Source organism: Haemorhous mexicanus, chromosome 13, assembly GCF_027477595.1.
Source record: "Haemorhous mexicanus isolate bHaeMex1 chromosome 13, bHaeMex1.pri, whole genome shotgun sequence".
In the NCBI taxonomy this organism is placed as follows: domain Eukaryota; kingdom Metazoa; phylum Chordata; class Aves; order Passeriformes; family Fringillidae; genus Haemorhous; species Haemorhous mexicanus.
This window is the reverse complement of record NC_082353.1, coordinates 11,454,207-11,469,253: the sequence shown is the minus strand read 5'-3', so window position 1 is coordinate 11,469,253 and position 15,047 is coordinate 11,454,207. Positions and strand designations below refer to the sequence as shown.

Sequence of the window (15,047 nt, the reverse complement as noted above, 5' to 3'; positions counted from 1 at the left end):
GTGAAGATCCTTCTTTGCTCAAGGATGTCTATGACACTTTTGACACTTCTCTCCCAGAATTGCAGGCAGCCCAGATGTTCTTTGCATTAAGAAGAGCGTTGCTACAGCTGCCATGGAATGTCAGAAGATATTGGGCTCTAGGCAAAAGCAGCAAAGGGCATCCTTCCTCTTTTTAAGTGAGGAGTAATTTTTGGAGAGTAAAACCTTTTGATTGAAACTTAAAGCCTCAGAGGGACTTTGTAGGCAAGAGACACATTGCATTTTCTCTGCTCATGTTTCAAGGTAAGTCAGAACCATTACAGAGCAGCTGTTTCCACTTCTGTTCAGAAAAATATTCCTTACCTATCAATGCCAGCACGGCACTACTGTATCTGCTGGACATCTGGATGTTATGATACAGGCAAAAATGAAAATAACAGTAAGAGCTCCTGGTGATAGACTCAAGCCTTGATTTCTGGAACTCACAAGGGTGCAAGACGCAGTCACTCCTGGATTGTTTAGGCTTCTCAAGACTTGAATCCAGGGATTTACATTCACAAGTGTCTCCTTCCCCACGAGTGACAGGTGAAGAAGCCTTGGCTACATGAGTCTCTGCACCCCGGGATTCTCTGCAGCTGGACTAAAGCAAGTGTTTGAAGACCACATCCTGTTCCTGGAAATGAAGTGTCCCTGGGTAAAACTGACCATATTTTCAACATCATCCTCTTTATGTCTGTCCTTGTACTGTCCCCAAAACAGCTGCTATTTGGATTGGGTAATAAACTGGACTGTGTTTCTCCTTTATTTTAAATTTACATAGGTTCTGCCCTTTACCGTGGGCCACACAAGCAGTGGTTCTGTGCACAACAAAGTGATCTAGGATGCAGGGTTCCATGGGTAGCTCCCTCAGAAGAAACACCTTAAATTTAAACTAAAGCCCCAGGGCTCACGCAAGGCACCGCTCCTGTCTGTGGGTGGGCTGATGAGTCACGGTGTTTTCCTTCATCCTGCTGCTCTTCAGCTCCATCTCCTGGAGTCACCCACTGCCCTGGAAGAGCCACCTTCCCACACCATGCCTGCCCCTACAGGTTAGCACAGAGTCTAATTATTAAGTTTCCTCTGAGAGAAAAAAAAAAAAAGTGTGATGGAAATAAAATTTCTAATTTGGAAATTTCAGAGCATGGATCTATTTTTGAATACTTGCAACAGAAGTTTCTGCTGGAAGGATTTTTTTTTTTCTGTTTGTGACAGAAATTTGTGTGATTAATACAAATTTTAAAAGGTTTAAAACAGATCAGAGAGCTGTTATTTATACTCTTTTATAGACATTCCAAAAGTTTAAGGTAGTCTCATCATCTTCCTTAAAATAACATGAAATGGAATTGTATCTTTTTTTGAAAGAGTCGCTGTTAAGTCTTTTCTGTCATATCCAGGGAGCTGCACAAGTGGCACAGAAATTTCTTAAACAACATCTTACTGGGATTACTTTTTGCCTGGCCTTCCTCTGTGCTGCATGGTGAGCTGGCAGGTGCAGGCTCTGTCAGGTTTAGGTGCTGGTATGGTCACAGCAGAAACAGCAGCAGCCAAAGCGAGAACTGGGGAAAATGAATATTTTTGGGTGCTGCCAGATTAGAGTTCCTGTAAAACTCTTACACAGCATCCAAAGAGCAGTTCCTGTAACACCTGTGGCATCCATACTGTGATTTTGTGCTGTGCTGCCAGGTCAATTGTATCAAGGAGCCATCAGCCTACCCAAAGAAAGGCAATGAACAGCAGCAAGTGCTGTTGTACCCTACCACCAGGTGCTAAAGGATACCTGAGACCCACCTGGCACTCCTGATCAGAAAGGTGTTAAGGAAGACAGGACCACTACCTAACACCTTATTCCAAATCCACACCAGCAGTGGCCTGGTGAGCTGTAGGGCCTGAGCAGGCTGAATTTTTGGTGCATGCTGCATGTTTGGGGTAGAGTGCTGGAGACCCACCAGGGATGATGCTACTTTAGCAACAGTTGCCATGTTGTCTGCTCCTTTCCCAGACATATTCCCTGGTGTGGGTGTCACTTTCACAGTCAAATGCCACTGGACACAGACTTATGGCAGTGATTACTATGGAAAATAAGAAACACAAGGACAAATCATTTTAGCTGAAGTGTCAGCAATGGAAAATGGCAGTCATCCTTAAATGTCATAGTGCCTCCCAGTTGGGCCTGGGCTCTGTGAAATGGGGAAAGGACTCCAGAATTGCATAGATCCATTATCCTCAGTGGTTCAGGAGGACAAGCTCATTAGGCACTGTAGCTTCATTAGGTAGCAAGAGCTGCCCTCCTGTCAGGCTATGATCTATTTCTTATCGTGGATTGGGCCACAGATTTTCTCTCCCACATCCCAACCACAATTGACTACCACACCTCACTGCCTCTGGTGATGGAGCGTAGATCTTGCTTTAAGAATTATAAGCTAGAGTTTCAGTAATACCACAGGAAAATCTGCTAAACATTACTCAGTACAACCCATGTGCAGCTTTGCCCTTACTTCTCCTCTCTAGATGGGAAGGGATCACTCGCCAGATGGCTGCAACTATCAGGAGCTCCCATAACAAGGCTAATCTATGCTCAGGGATTACACACACCTGAGTGCACAGTAATAACAAAAACACTGAACCACACCTCTGCAATACATATTTACCTTTGAAGAGATGCAATATATATATTTACCATTTAAGAGATGGCCACATTTACAATGCAAATCAAATCGTAAAATGAAACCACAAACACCAATTAAAAATACTATTTTAAAATAAAGTCACTGTTTTGGACATGCTGGAGGCTACAGGGAAAAAGGCAGGACACTACTTTTTTCTGTGGAAATCCTTTTTCCTTTTAAAATTTGTTTTTCAAAGGCTGCATGAATTAACATTTAATCTCCCATTATAATGTTATATAGTATTTACAAAGAATTGAAAGAGTCAGAAAATAAAAATATCTTAGAAATTTCTATGTTATTTCTTAGGCTTCCTAAAGAACTGCTCAGATATAATTGCTTAAGGCAAACTTCAAAAGACTCAATACACCAGCAGCTGCAGCAAATACATGGCTTTTTCTATTTTAATTATCTGTTTCTTCTAATAGGTTTTACAAGACATATATGAATAGAGATCAGAGGGAGAGACAGATTTAATATTTTACCTACACTGTTCTGAAAATGGGGTAATAATTACAGAAATGGGTAAAGCATGCATGGTGGTTTGTTTGTACAAGAGAGCTCCCCCAGTGTTTCTCTTCTCTGAGTTCAATGATTAACTCTACTTAAAACTCAGTCCTTGTGTGTCTGTTGACAAAAATCTCTGCAATATAAAAGACTTAATAACAATACTTGGCATAAAATATTTTGGCAAAATGAATTGAATATCACATCAAACACAAGTGAAAGGCAAACCTCCCAGCCAACAGAACAGCTCTATCAAACTCCAGGTTCCAGTGTCCTTTTATTCTGGCAAAATCAAAATTACTCTTATCTTACAGAATTCCTATAGTCAAGGTGAAAGTGCTTTAGATATTGACAGATATTGTCTTTGCAGAGATGTTGTACATATTCTAATATGGCAAGACTCCGTTTCCTTACTCAAAACCGTAAAATATATTGCTGTCCCATTTTCACAAAATTTAAAGCTGTTCTCATGAATACACAACTTTCATTTGGAGTTTTAAAAAAAAACCTTTCATGCCTCATTTATTTAGAAGCTCTTTGCCTTATCACTGCTCTAGCTATTTAAAGCACTGTTTTTCTGTTTATCAAAGCCAACTTTCTTCTTTCTCCTTTACATTTTTAAAAAAGAAAAAATTAGAAAGCAACCTTTCCACTGGCATTATTCTCATAACACATACCAAATTGATTTGAAAACATTAGATTTGCCAAATTTCTCCTACATGTTGAACTGTTATCTAAATATTGCTCCTTTATTCATGTAAGTAGAGGCTTATTTATTCAAGAGACAGTTTCTCAGGGATTTTTGTAATGAGTATAGTGAGAGCAAAATTTGAACTAGTTTTTAGGGGTGGTGGTTTTTTTTGTTTTGTTTTTTTGGAATATCAATTTTCTGGCAATTTTTGGGCATATAATTGAACATGAAGTCAATTATCAGTTTACAAGGACTCCTTTGATGCGTGGCTCTCACTGCAGAGGCTGTAATGTGTGCCCAGCATCACTCCTGGGTGGGAGAAGGGAGAGAATGACCACCCTTCTGTGCCTCCAGCAGTGGCCAGACCTCTGGGCCTTTTCATGGAGGCTTCTCCATGCATGTCTACTAACATGGCCAGAGGGAACCTGCAGAAATGGGGAATTCCCTCACTCAGAGGGAGCTTTTGGCCCCTGTTTGTTAGAAGAGGCAGAAGTCCAGTTAGAAATGCATCCCATAAACTGGCAATATGATCTCAGCAAAAATCCACGTTTTCACTCATTTTTAAATTTTCAAAACCTATGGCTTTTGTGCTGGGCTGTTCCATGTTTCAGCAGGTATTTCTGAAGTTTGAAGGAAAATCCCTCTGGAATTTTTTATGCTGTGAAAATGGCTGAACCTCTCATTTGCCTGGTTATTTACCCCATGCCAAAACTCCAAGGCTGTTGTGCCCGAGCCCTCCTGCAGCGAGGGCAGAGTCCTGAAGTGCTGTGCTCACACACTGGGACTGACTGACTGACCAGCTGAACAGTCCCCACCTCAAGTAAAATGAAATCAGAGGTAACAGAAATGTTTAGGACTCCATGGATCCTACAGAGCACCCTGCACAAAGTCAAAGGCCTGTCTTTTTGGAGCTAATTTTAAAAAGTCCATTTTTTTAGCTCAGCTAACACCATAGAGGTAATGAATTCCACCAGTAAACACATCCATGCTACCAGAGCACCAAAAGCATTGCACACCTCCCCTGAAATGTTCCCTTGTCAATGAGCTGGAACTACATCTGTTCACTGCTCCCCTCCTTTCACACTCATTTCAGTCCTGTGCTCCTGTCACTCCACTGACTACAGGCAGAAATATCAGGTAATTCCTAACCAATTTCCTTTGGGCACACACAAGCCCATCATCTCTTCCAGCCACAGGGTATCATGTACATATTGCCTCTTGTTCATTCCACCACGATTCACACAATTCTCTAGTTTAAAATTATTCCTAATTAGTACACACTAATATGAAAGTAAAAAAAAAAAAATTAAAATAAAATTATGAGCATGCAATTAAACTTAGAAAACAGGCCAGAGGGTAAATGCTTGATCCTTTATAGACACAGTGGTGTAAATGTGAAGCTGACTTCTGTCATGGGTGGAATACCTCCAAATTTATACTGGCAGAAAGAAGACAATCTAGCCAGCAGTTCCTAAAATAAATAATTGAAATGATAGCTCTTGAAAAACATATTTGTAACATAGATAAAAATATCAACATGTTGCAAGATCTCCAGACAAACCAGGCAGGATTACACTGCAGTTAGAAGTGATATTCTAATGAAAATATAGATATGGGTTTAGTTTAGTTTAAGAGAGAAATAAGTCTCTCAAATATCAAACATTCTTTTCTCTGCAAGTTCTGTATTTTCAGTACTTGCACTGGTCTATGCAATGTGACATCTATTCTTTTGTACAGATGTGACAAACTGGGATGATAGAATTAGTTTTGAAATTGTTTCCTAGCAGAGGTATCCTATTCCACTAAAAAGGATCCTGTTTCTACTTGAATTCTGTTTTAGGCTAACTCTTGTTTAATTTTATTGTTTATGTTAAATTGCAGACTTGCACTAATAGGAGCTGTTATTTTCACAAGAGCTGTAATATTCTGACCTCTAGTTATCATAAAATCCTGCATTCTGCACATGTCCTCAGTTAATGTGAATTGTTTGTTAGCTGTTAGGTGGATTTATGCTTTTCATCTTAGCCTGAACTTCCCTCACGAGCATTCAGATAAATTATTTTGAAGGCATTCAGGAGCTAAGCATCCAATTGTATTATGTTAATATTACTCAATATCTCTACACATGCATCAAAGGACTGTGCCATCGTTTACTAAATATTTTGCTTTATTATATAAATATGAGTCTTAATACCAATGCATAAGTTCCTTTTTCTCCACAGTGTTTAAGATTTTTCTCAAGTCCTGTTGATGCCATAATTGAGGTTGAGCATGTGCCTAAGTGCTGCCTGAGATGGGTCCCTATTCCCCAACGTGCTGTTTGTCTCTGGTAGCTGATGGAAGATTGCCTTACTCTTTGCTCATTAATATAAATAGATCTCATCCTCTCTTTGCATGAGCTGTGTGCCACAAAATCAGGTTTATGATTCTGTTATTTACAGTCCCACACAGTTTAGGAATATTCCACGCACCTATTTATGGAATTACACCTAAAAATTTAGTAAATTCACATTTCAAATATCTGGGAGAAAATAGAGACTTCTAACTTTAAAATGTACATCAGTGCACACAACAGGGGTAAACTAAGATTAAGCACTGAACTTCAACTCTGTGTTTCCTGTCTTTGAGCTTCATTGTGCCACCTTAATACTGGGTTAACACAGTACGTACATAGAATATTTGTTACAAGATTTGTGAATAAGTGATTCTCATCTCCTCTATAAGGAAAATGGACTCCATTACAGGAGAGGAGAGACATCAAGCTAACATTACATGAAGTCATAATCCTCTATTGAGACACTGCACAATGACATTGTTAACATTAGTATGCAATATTTATTATAAATAAAAGAGGCCATTGAGGCTTTCAACCCATAATCAGCTCTGTGTGGATGACTTCACTGTAGGAACACAGTGGAGTTATAATGAGGATAAAAGATTTATTTATACCTAAACATATTCTCATTAGTAATTCTGCACTAGCATGTAACAGATACAATTGAAGGGCCAGTAGGGTTTTTGTGAGGGCTTTTTTTTTTTTGTTTGTCTCTTTGGGTTTTTTGTTTGTTTGTTTAAAATTACAACTTATTGTTTGCACTTTGACTATGAACATTTAGTAAGAAAGAAAATAAAGAAACTTATATAACGATTTGATTGTACTGTGTACTATTAATTCTCATGAATGAAGAATGATTCCATTTTTATGGAATACAGTGTCATCCCATCACTCCATAACGTGGAAATCCAACAAGCCATTAGCTCAGACCTTGGTAAGAAGAGGGAATTGCTTCTGAGGTGATCCTACCTGCACATGTAACATATAGTCACAAAGCTCCAGTGCCATGTAAGATTCTTAGTGATCTGCCATGATATTGTACTCTTTTCCAAACACCCTATTTTATATTTCTTTTAACAGGAAAGCACTAACCCTCACTGCATGGAAGGCACTCAAACAGTTGTCTACAGACCCTTCCAAGATCTCTCACGGAGTTTGGGCTGTCATCTCAGTCTGTTTGGAGGAAATGGAACTCAGCTTAATGCCAAATCCTCTGCACTACCTCACTTTCTCTCGCTACCATAAATCTCTCCCTCCTCCCTGGGGCCTGGGCTTACTTTCAGACTACAATTTCACATTTACCTTTGCCAGGTGAAACCTAGGAAAAATAAGGCAATGGTTCAAATATATGTGCATACTTCATGTCCCAAAACCATTGGTTTTGTTCAAAACCAAATCTTCTTTTCTGGCTGGTCTAATTTGTTGCCTTTAATTACATTTGGATGTTCTCAAACAATTCTGTCAATAAAATCTCTGTTGGAAAAATCTTTTAAGATATTTGGGGAAATTTCACTACTAATGGACTTTTAAGAATGTCAGTATGTTTATATATAATTTGGTGAACATCTAACAAGAATCCAAACCATAACTACTACTTAACAGCATCACCAGGAATAAATGTTAAAGTAATGCATTTTATTTTATCTTGGAAGAATGAAGTTCATCAGGTATTCATTCCTCATCCTGGGAAATACACTGACATGCTTCATATCATTCTAAAACTGTGTTTAAGTTGATTATATGTAAGCTAACTGATAAGAAAGTCTTATTCACATTGAAAAACAAATAATTTAATTTAGAACCACTCAGCTCAGAAGAGAAAGCTCTCAACAACAATTACTGAGAGATCTGAAGAATTCTACTCCACCTTCAAATGTAGATAAAAAACCATTTACTTTTTCTGTTAATTTCAGCTGTTCATTTTCAGCAATAAAATATCAAACCTCTTTCTCTTGAAAAAGATCAACTCCTTGAGAAATACCCTTTCCATAGCATTCTGTGGTCTTAGCCTTCCTCTTTCATTCAGCCTTTTTGTGCATAAAATTTTATTTATTCTACTGAAAGTGGGATTAAAAAAAATAAAAAATGCTTGAATTTTGAAAACCAAGACATTATTCCAAGCCAGACATGCTTAAAGGAAATAGCTGCAAAACACAGCTGACATAAGTTTCCTTCATTTCATATGCTCTGTCACCATACTTATAAACCCACAGGCTCCATTTAAACAGATACAATGCTGAGAGCAATTAACTTCCTGTTACAATATAATGGAACAAAAAATACAGAGATTGTATGAGTTTCATATAGTAAATACGATGTCCTGTTTAGAGCTTACTACCCTAGGGTTTTTTGCCTCAATTGTGACGAAGTGCCTGAAGTGAACAGAAAGATGAGTTTCAAAATTCAGATGAAATTGTTCCCACTAAAAAAATAAATATTTGCATATATGCAATATTATACAAGTGCACAGTGTAGATTTTCAGACTATCCATTTGGGATACAGATTATTCAGCACATCAAGTGAAATTTTTAGAAGTATTTTTAAATTAATAATTTCAATTATGTTGTGCTAATGATGCACAATGCAACCAGGCTTGGAAGGTCTATACAACCCCTGCTATCAATCCAGCTTTTAACTCTTTAATCTCCAAGGGCCCAGGCTAGGTCCTACTAAATGCAGTGGAAACATTCTCCCATTCTCCTTGACTTCACCAGAAACCAGATCCACAAAGACCTTAAATTCAGCTATTGAACTGATATTATTTTCTTCTGATTCATGCATTTTTCAGGCAAAAAATAACCCAGTTTTGTTTCTTTAATGGGTTTTTCACAGTAATCTGGGTGGCTGATGCATCTGCAATCTGACAGAACAGATATCTCTTTTTGCAGAGTGTATATAAGTTCCCCCATCTATCTCAGAAAAAGTCTTAGAAAGCTATTCAGAACTCAGTACACGTTCTTTCCTCTTCACAACTCATTTTCCTTTTTTTTTTTTGTGACAACCTAGGCAATAATTCACAGCTCACTGGGTCTCCTAAATAAACCCCTTTATATTTACATGGTAGGCATTCCCCCCATTACCCTGCGGGATTCAGCCGCATTGGCAGGCAGTCATTAGGAATTCTTAAGACCATGGAGGTTTAACATCCCCTTCTGCAGTGTCTTTGCAAACACCCTGTATGGTTACAATCTCTGCAAATCTACAGAAAATCTTGACAATTTAACAATAACATAAAATGTGTCATTTTGTAATTTCTAAGTGGTTCCTTCTTTGGGTCCCATCCAGACTCACACATGAAGCCTTTCAAGCTCAGAAGCTTGAAAGCTATAGCTCAAGCTATTTCACCCAATGGAGGATTGTTATGTTTCTTTTGCTAGAAAAACGAGCAAATCACACCTGCTATTGATGAATGGAGAAAAGTCATTTTAGGAAACACAGATGAATTAATATAAAGGTAGTAAAATGCATTATGAGAAAAATGCTGAAATCTAACACTCACAGAAGTGAGATTTTCCCATGAGGGTCATTTTTTCACCAGAAAGACATGATCTAAGTACAAAAGAAGAGCCAAATTTTCAGGGTTTATGGTCTTGCTCTGACTGAGAAGCTCCCTGCAACTGACTTCCCCCACTCCTATGGAAAATCATTAGAGACACAGCTCTACAGACTTGCCACTGACATCTCCCAGCTGGTCACTCACCCCTTCCCTTCCCTAACACACGGACTACAGCAATAACAACACCTCCTCAAACCCTGTAGTCAGTGCCAAGTGCTATTATGGAGGCTTGGAGGAATATGAAAGGAGAAACTAGAGAAGTTGATTCATATTAGCATTGCTGCTGCTTGGTTCTGGGAACTCCACTTGTTCTGAAGAAGTCTCCAAACAAACCTGGAGCAGCACATTGCCAATCACACCCCCAGCAGTTTGCATCCCATGAACCTTGAACTGACACAAATGTTCAAAACTGGATTTATTGACTGCATGGATAAATATTTCAAATTAATATATCAAGAAGCTTACACCAGAAAAAATCTCATGGAAAATTATTTCATTTTGAAGGAAAAAAAAAAGAATACAACCACCCTTTTGTTTATAATTGGACTATTCTCTTTTTAGTATTATCTGAAAGTTTAATTGGGGTATTTGTTTCTTTGATGAGAAGCAGAGCCTTCATGATAAAATGCCTTGTATGTGTCACACACAAAGTTATTAGATATGTCCAGATTTAAGGAGCAGATTCTGGGTAATTCTTAAAATTAGAGCCATTCACACTGATCCAGAAGCCATGACAGAATATGAAAAGTATGCAGTGACAGTTAAATCTGCAATGCCTTTGCTCTTGTTAGTGAAATGAGTAAATCTTAAAAAACTAGTAAATCTTAAAGATTTAAGACTAATAGGCACTTCAGTATATGTTTCCCATGCTTACAAAGTCCATATAACATGCTCCAAACAATTTACCACTACACTTGTAATGAGAGAAAAGGGTCCAAACCCACCCCCTTAAATTGTTTGGAATTTCCTTTAATCAAAGTGAGTCATTCTTACATTTTTTCTTATGGAATTTTGTAGCTTCTGAAGACTACTCTTTCACTTTTGAAATATTTGTTGAATTCAATATCCCTTTATCATTTAAAATGCATTGGTAATGCTTTTAAAAAGGCTGATTATTTGCTTAAAATTCAAGTAATAAAAGTAACACTCTATTGAAAGAAGGCCTAGGGGCACAGTGGTATTTTTGGATGCTAATTGGTCATGTGTACCAGCCAATCATGAAATGCATGCTAAAAACACTCAGAAATGTTCAGAAATGTCTCTCTAAGTAATAAATCTTTTACAGGTAAAATTATGTGAGAAAAGGAACAGAAAAATCACATTTAACATCTGGAGTCGGATGAGTTTACTGAAGTAAAATTGCAAAATTAAATTTAGATGAACTTAATTAAAAAAGGGATCCAATTTAATATGGACATTCATCAGCTTCTGATTGAAAATCTTTCTTGCCTCAAGAAAATATAATAAACTATGAGCACAAAACCCATATAAAGGCTGAAATGAAGTGTGAAGGGATGGTCAAATAATGAAAGGCAGGAAGAAGGAACACTATTTTTTTCTCATTTAACAGACATCCATATACACACTTTCCTTTAATTGCACAGAATATTGAACTATTTATAAACTCCATAAGAGTTCAACAAGCGAGCTGGTCATCTGTATGCCCTGAAGGTCATTCCTCCTTATGAGGCATGTGCTATGTATTTACTGATAATATGAATATGTAAGTTCCTCTTTCTTTCTCTCTCTCTGTCTTTCTAGTCTACCAAATTTTTCTCCTAGATCCCAAAGGACTTTATCTAACCCAGTTATAGTCCTTAGTCCTTAAATGCCCATTACCCAAGTGGCTCTTGCTGAAGTGAATGGGAGTTTTGTCACAGGGCTGGGATTCAGATGACTTATAATGGATTTTCATTTGCCTCAGCTAAGAGACAACAAATGCAGCTCTCTTATTTTCCTTTGCTAGGTCATTACTGTCTTGCTTTTTTCAACGGAAAAAGATCTAGTAGTTTATTTAGTCCAGTCACTTCTGCCTTTCATGAATTCTGTCTGTCAGAACAGCATTGACTTTCAACTCTCTAAGTCACAGCACTTATAGATTTTAGTAATGGCAAATAACAATTTGAAAAGTTAAGAAGAGTGTTCTTAGGATCATATTGTTTCCTTAGAAAACTGCCTTGATAATTTGTTGTTCTGCACACTGGTTATGTGATCAAGAAACATGATATGAATGCTGTATTCTTTTATTTCTAATAAAGAACATTGCTAGAACAGTATGCACTGAGGGAGATACTGTCCTTTATTAGAATCATATTCCCACATTATAAAAGTCACCCAGCAATAATGAAATGTAATCTGTCTTGAGGATTCATGATAACACAGCATTATGCTCATTTTTTATATGAATAGAGCATGACTGAATAGGAATACTATTGTTGTTGAATTCATCTTTAAACTGAAGCAGTGATTTTATTGAAGTATTTGGTTAATGATAATGCTAGAGGAATGTTTCCATGTCAGAAAAGTTCTTCTTTTGCAGTGTAATCTAATTCAAAAAAATATATACTTCAATAGCCTGTAACTGTAAGGACTTGGAAGTGCTGGTACTTGACATCTGTATTACAGCGACCTAAAAGCAGCATGAGCACGACTCGCCAAGGTGAGTCCAAGGGCTGGCCAGGCCCTGCTTCCAGCAGTGGTCCTGAGTGGCTGCTGTGTGCAGGAGTGTCACATGGAGTGGGGTGACTTCCCACATCTCCTATCTTGCCAGGGCCCAAAACACTCCACGAGGTATATAGCATAACAGAGAGAATCATTTTGACCAATAATTTAACCACAAATAATATCAACTAAAATTAGGCATTTCTTCCTGAAAAAGCTGAGCACCAACAGGAGTTCCAGTTTAAGAGTTATTCCAGTCTACCCAACTACTGTAGAAGGTCTATACCAAATGACCTTCTACAGTAAAAAAAACCCTGGGAAACCATCTCTGCAGCAGGATTTCTGTGCTTCAAGACAGATTATGTTTGCCTACAAATTTCTCCACAGCAGAATTTGAAAATCTGACTCAAGGTTTGATGAATCAGACTAATTACAACAGAGAGTGCATTAGAAGAGAAAAATAATTTGTAATTTTACAACTTATTGCTTTGTTTTCAGCAAGAAGAAGCTACTGGATTTCCTTTTTGTGCATTTTACTTTCTCTTTGGAGTCTGCCCAATGGTTACATTCTCCGAAATACAATGTCAAACCTTCTGAGAGCAGTTACATTAGTAGAGAGGACAATAAAAAAGCCCTTTTGATTTTAGTCTCAGGAAAATTGCTCAGAACTTGTGTTCTGAGCTCCTGAGCTCAATCTCTCACAGATCAATATATGTTCTTATTATCTCTCTATTGTTGTATTGGTCAAGGGGAAGTGCTTCATTTTTCACACAGATTCAATTGTAATATAACCTTAAAAGACACCAGCAATATTCTAACATGGAATAGAATATTCCATAGGGATAAAATTCTAACATGAAATTCCACGGCATCTTTAGAACTTACCACTGAGACCGAACGTGAAGATCCTTAAATTGCTGGCATCAGTGTTCCTGTAAACTCTGGCACAACTTCAGATGGGTTATCCTGCCAAAAGTCAGAGGAAAATATTCATCAGACAGATGATTATTTTTAATCACGCTTAGCCAGTACCCATGAAAGCCTTATTATATAAATGCCTACTGCAGGTTTAATGATAAGACCACTACAATAGCTCTGAATACAACATACCTGCACACTGGCTTTTCAAGTGCCTGTGAACCCAAATACTGATTCTCAGAGGGTACTTTCTGTAGAAAAACTGTCCTTTCATGAAAGGAATACAAAAAATTTTACCAGAAAAAAATAACATTGTATTGCAGGATTAGTTTTAATAAACTTTGATAGAAGGACGCCTCCTGGAAAAAAGCAAACAAACAAAAATGCACAAAATTGGCCAACCCTAAATTAACGAAGCGTACAACTCATATGCAGTTCATTTTCCTTTCAGATCAAAGGGGTTTTGAAGTTCAAATAAATTTGCCTCCTAATAGTTTTAGTACAGGACTATCTCTCTTAACATCTGAAAAATAACATTCAGAGTTGGCATTTAACAGCTTATTTGTATTGCAGCACTTCAGGAACAAGAAAACTTGTAATTTCTACCATATGTGGAAGGTTTCTTTAATTAAAGTATTTCTGTTTCTCTCCGTCTATTTTTTTTGTCAAAAAACTCCAGCAAAAGGATTATTTAAAAAAAAATACATGTGTAACATAATTATTTTTGCATAAATTTGCATATGTTACTGTAAATACAGATATGTACATGTATACATTTGTTTCATTAATGTTTGTGTGGTTATGTTATACATGGTTTAAATGACTTCTGTTTAGGAGAACATGAAAACTATCCTGAAGTGAGAGCAAAGAAGACGTGGGATTGATAACAAGAAATAGGCAGGTGGTACAATGTTCTTGGGTAAGATCAGTTTTATGATCTTGTAACACTCAAATCCAAGTTGTCTCTACAATGACAGAGCAAATTCAAAACAAGAAAAAACTGTAAGGAGCCGACATCAAGCCCTAGATGAATACATAGGATCTCCACATGTCTCCTTTCCTCTTTGACTCAAGCTCCCAATGAAAATATCACCATTTTCACTATGTAACAACAAATTCCTTAGAGTGAGATTTTCAAAGACATGTAGGGAACTGGGTGTCTAATTCCCCCAGGCAGTTTTGAAAAGTGTATAAATATACTATATAGCTCCTTACACATCAAACAATATCTCAGTGCACTTCACATTAATCTTTAATCTAGACACTTTAATCTTCAAATCTTCATAATAATCTTCAATGAAAGATTCTTTCAGGGAATTTACAGTATATTTAACACAATTTAAAAGCTAAAAGTGTATTGCCCTAACTTTTAATATCCAGAAAATGTTTTATAAACTAGATCGACCACAACCTGGCCAATGTTTCTGTATTTTTAATATCTTTGGAGGGAGATTACAACAAAAGGGTGCTGGAGGGAATGACTTAGCTGGTTAAGCACCCCAGAACCATAGCTGCTGATCCCAGAGTTTATTCAGCATTTCACTTCTTTCAAGATAAGGACTTGCATCTCTTCATACATATGAAAAGAGCACACGTTACATGCATATTACTCTGTTTTGGCAGCTCTCTGTATGCACATCTGGACATAGACATAGTTTCCATATCTGTATTTTTGCCAAAAATATTAACTGTTAGAA

At 37.3% G+C, this 15,047-nt stretch overlaps 1 protein-coding gene across 1 annotated transcript in view; it reads right to left on the bottom strand.

The window, feature by feature from the left end:
- The window catches only part of SEMA6D (semaphorin 6D), a 129,864-nt gene extending 116,465 nt beyond the window's left edge, over window positions 1-13,399 (bottom strand). The window contains exon 1 of the mRNA XM_059858362.1: window positions 13,318-13,399. The gene's annotated coding sequence lies outside the window, so the exon portion shown is untranslated. The remainder of the gene's footprint in view (window positions 1-13,317) is intronic.
- Between the last annotated feature and the right edge of the window lie 1,648 nt (window positions 13,400-15,047).